This window comes from Macadamia integrifolia, chromosome 13, assembly GCF_013358625.1.
Source record: "Macadamia integrifolia cultivar HAES 741 chromosome 13, SCU_Mint_v3, whole genome shotgun sequence".
Lineage (NCBI taxonomy): Eukaryota > Viridiplantae > Streptophyta > Magnoliopsida > Proteales > Proteaceae > Macadamia > Macadamia integrifolia.
The window spans coordinates 4,095,594-4,100,793 of NC_056569.1; positions in this window are offsets into that span (position 1 = coordinate 4,095,594).

Here is a 5,200-nt window from a genome sequence, read left to right on the forward strand (position 1 = left end):
TTTTTTTTTTTGTAAGAGTCCGTTGAGAATTTGCAACCCTATTTTCATTGTTTTGTCTTATTTTCAAAAGTTCTTAAAAAATATCTTCAAAATAATTAGAAAGATAAAGGATTTGTCCATGATCATGCATGGTGCACGATCATGCACAAAACCGTTGGATGGGGAATGAAGGTCTAAACATGCATGACCATGCCAAAGCCATTGGATGGGGAATGGCAGTCTATAGTGCACTCCCTAAACTCCATCCAACAGAGCTGTATGTGTGCGCGACCATGCACCATGCACCATGCACAACCATAACCACAACCTATTTTCTAATTTAAAAGTGACTACAACTATGTCATTTTCAAGAGTGTCATTGTCAAGACCTTTTAAGTATACATGTGAAATGACAAAATTTTACAGGAAAAAAAAAGCAAAAAAAAAAAAAAATGTAGAACTATTATTTCTTTTTCACCGACTTCGGTTGTAGCAAGATTTCCCTTGTAAATACAACCCAAATTTAGAATCACATACAATCTGTACAAAGGATGCTAGTGGATGCTAAGACCTGATACTATGCCAAGTCTCCCCCTAAATTAGAAGCATTAACGAAGTCCTACGTATGAGATATGTTCACATCAGAAATGAAAAAAATATTCGTTTCGGCATTAAAAAATGCGCGTATAGAGAGGCTTTGAGACCATTTTAATTTCTAATAGAAGAGGGGCCGAGGGGGAGGGGTGGGGGTAAAGAAGAAGAAGACGATTATGAGTTTTTGAATTCTAATTAGTCTATGCATCAGATATATCTAAAGTTTTTTGAGTAATTCTGCTAATCATCATTTCTTTATATTTTTTTTTTAGTGGAAGTAGGACTTCGCTATATCAATGATGAGATTCTTTGAATTCTAAATACAGGATTTCCTTGCACTACTTATGACATTCTTTGAATTTTAAATACCACTTGTTTCCCTACAGCTATAATTGGATTCATAGAATTGATTCTGTGCAACTATGAGCAAGAGAAGATGTCTCAAAAAAAGGATTAAATGTTAAAGTGGTTCACACTTCACACCCATCTGAGTTTTTTCCCCTTTAAAATTAATTCAGATCCAATAGAGGCCAATCTCTTAACATTAGATCCCTCATTTAATTGGAAGGATAAAGTAAGAGCTCTGAGATTTGTTTCAATGAGTGATCATTTCCTAAAGGCCCTTTTGTTTAATATTCCAGAACTTGGGATACTATCTAAGGCTCATGAACCATTCTGGAGTGATCACAAAATCATTCTCACCTTACCTAACAGTCCCTGGTATTCTCATATTTTCATGATATCATACTAAAGTCTGACCATCTAACAACTCACAATATTAGTCAAGCCCCCCCCCCCTCTAAGAGGAATCTTATTCATCACTTGATGGCCCCTACTCTTCGCTAGACAAGGAAAATGCATGAAAGGGTAATTTCAATCAGGTATTTTTCCTTTACTTATTTGAATAGTCAGAGAGAATTTCATTAGAAAACAACCCGCTGGTCCACATTTTCTGCTGCTTCTTCCTTCTGTTCTATTGGACTTGGCTTCTGGGAAAGATTTCCAATGGGTACTACGCGTGAAGTCAGTATAGATCAGTATAGGAAAACCCTAATGGTGTTTTTGAGTACTTATAATGGCACTTCACATTGTGAAGCTATATAATTCCCTCCTTTTTTCACTTTAAGTTTCTTAGAAGAAAAAAGTGCTAGAACAAGAAAGAACTATAAACGTTATAATGCCCCCCTTACTGATTCTAACACTAAATTTTTCTTACTTTTGTTCGGCGAGTAATTATGGAGAAATAGTTCACATTGTAAACCTACATAATGCCTCCTTACTGATTTGATCACTCATTTTTCTGATTTCTTTTCTAGAAGTAATGATGGAGAAATAATTCTCTGAATAAAAGTGTGCTCACTAGGATAAACTGATACAAATACCATAAATTTTTCACCTAGCACAGCAATTAGAAAATCTATAATTTTATGAGTAAATGTCCAGAAGGGACTTTCCATTTTATCTTAACACAATGTTCGAGTAAGGAACAACTGAACGAGCATAATTTTTTTTTTAAAATTTGATTTCCACCATCTGTTGGTGAGATGGCCATCCGGCCTCATCACAGAACCGCAGTAACGATCACTCCGTCACGGAAGGAGTAATTTCAGGAGTAATGGCAGGGCGATTCCGCTGATCGGAAAAGATCCGTTGAACAACGGATCTTTGGACTCTATCTCTATAAAAGAGTGAATAGTAAAGTTGGAAAAACATACGCATATGATCAGTCAGTTGGAGCCCTAAAAATTCCTAGAAACGTTCTCTGTCTTCCTCATCCTCTGTTCCTGAAAAACCTTTACACTGGTATCAGAGCTACGGTCGAGATCTAAAGCACCGCCGATAGCTAAAGCTTGGGTGATCAGCGCCGATTGGAAACCAGTTACCCTCGTCGAACTGATTTTCTTGCATCTGAGGTCAGACGGCACGGTTTTCGTCCCAAGCAAGCAGCGGCGATTACAACACTCTGAGTTTCTGAGGATCGAGCTGCCCGCCGGTGACTGATCTTGACGTTTGTTCTTCTCACCCATCTTGATCAGAGCCGTGAGAGCAGTAAGCACCGGTCACTGCCGAAAGGTTGCTGCAGACAGGTAAGTGCAACTCAAGATATTTGTTTTTTTTTTTTAATTCATCCTCACCAGCACCGGTCACTGCCGATAGGTTGCTGCCGACAGGTAAGTGCAACTCAAGATATTTGTTTTTTTTTAATTCATCCTCACATCTGCCGTATAAGTCTCAGTGCTTTATTGCTTTAGAATTGTCTTTATATGTGAGGATATTATTTGTTTAATATAATACTCTCTGAATTGGTTTATAAAAAAAAAAAGGGAGAAAACCTATATGTAAGAACATATAATTAGAATAGAGAATTAAACTTGTTCATTATTCATTTTTCAGAACACCATCATGGTTGGAAAACCCTTGTCACATGAAATCAACAACCTTGAGAGATTGAATGGGTCGAACTATGAAACTTTGAACATGAAAATCACACATGTGTTGATATATGAGAAGATGGACCATGTTCTGGAACCAAGACCTGTGATTGGGGATGATGCTACCCTCGCAGAGATTAAAGCTGTGGAAAAATGGGCTGAAGATGACAAAAGAGCCCGAAGCATGATCCTCTTGAAGATGGAAGACCATCTGATGAAGGTGTTTAATAAACACACAACTACCAAATCTGTAATGGAAGCTGTAAGGGCCAAGTATGATGTGAAAACTGAAACCCACACTCAGCTACTGACTCACAAATATAATAGTTGTAGAATGACTAAGGGTGAGGATGTTGTGGATCATGTCAACAAAATGTTGGTTTTGGCTCAAGACTTGGCTGATGCTGGATCAGAAGTGTCAAATAACTATCAAGTATCCACCATCATTAACAGTTTGCCCCCTTCTTGGGCAATGGCACAAACCGCACTGAGATTCCTGGGGGATAATCTCACTATTGATAAACTTCCCCAACAACTACAATACTATCAGCAATGCATGATGACAAAGTCCATGGGTGAATTACATATAACCCAGTCTAACCCAACTCCGCCAGAGATTGACCAAGTGGAAACATTGGCACATCAGCACCGATTTCGTCCCAATGCCAACCAGCTCCGCCCCAACAATAATCAGAATAAGTTCAAAGGGAAAGGAAAAATGAAGTCTAGGAATTTTCAAAAGGTGCCACCTGGAGCATGTTACGAATGTGGAAAATTCGGTCACTTTAGGGCTTCCTGCCCTAAGAAAAAGAACAAAGGAAATACTCCACATGCACCACCACCAAACACTCAGCGGAAAGAATTTATTGGCACAGTTAAGTGCAATTTATCTGGACAACAGTATGAGGGGTGGTGGATCGACTCAGGTGCGACACGTCATATTGCAAGGACCACAAGAGGACAACAAGAGATGAAGACTCTTACACCTGGTGACCATAAGATTTTCATGGGCAACAACTCGTATAGTGAAGTTCGAGGTGTTGCAGACTATGTGCTTGACCTCGGGAAGGCTAATTTTCGTCTGAAGGATGTAATCTATGCCCCCGACATGCGTCAGAATTTGATTTCTGTACCAGCTCTTGTTAAAAAGGGCCTTGAAGTGCGCTTCACTAGCTCTGAGGTCACCATTGGAAATCATGGTCGATCTTTTGCTTCAGGATGATTTGTCCCTGAGCAGGACTTGTTCTTACTTTCTACTGTTGAAAATGTAACCTCTAATATTATTAATGAAAATGCACCTGGATCATTAGTTTATATTGATTGTGCAAATCTTGTTGATTCGTATATGTGGCATATGAGACTAGGACACCCTGGAATTAAGAAAATGCAACAAATAATTAAATTGGGTTTAGTTCCTAAGTTATCTAAAGTAGAATATGATGCATGCGAACATTGTCTCTCTGGTAAAATGACTAGGAAACCCTTTCCAGTGGGAGTGAGAGCAAATGAACTTGGAGTGGTACACTCTGACATCTATGGACCACTCAATGTGAGTACCCATAGTGGTAAAACTTATTTTATCACATTCACAGATGATCTATCCAAGTATGGATATATTTACTTGCTTAGTAGGAAATCTAAAGCATTTGAATGTTTCAGACGCTATAGAACTGAAGTACAAAATCAGTTGGAAAGAAATATTAAGGTTCTAAGAACCGATCGTGGTGGAGAGTATAACTCCAAAGAGTTTGAAAATTTTTGTGAGGAACATGGAATCATTAAACAAAAGACAATGTCTTTCACACCACAACAAAACGGTGTGGCTGAAAGACGAAATAGAACACTACTTAATGTAGTGCGTTGCATGTTATCACATTCTTCTCTCTCTAAGGAATTTTGGGGAGAGGCCATTCTCACAGCAAATTATATCCTGAACAGAATTCCTACCAAATCTGTTGAGACCATAGTTAACAAATTCGGATTCGGGAATTATTCGGACGGAGAATTATTCGGAATAATTCGGATGATTAATTGAAGGATTCGGTCAAAAAAGCGGTCAAAAAAGCTTATTGGGGGGTTTTTTTTTTTTTAATTGTTTTTTATTGTTTTTTTTTTTTTTTTGGCTCACATAGCATCAATGCAGGGCTCAGTAAATGCTTCAAAGTAGAACAGTCGCTTTTAAGAAGTACCATAAA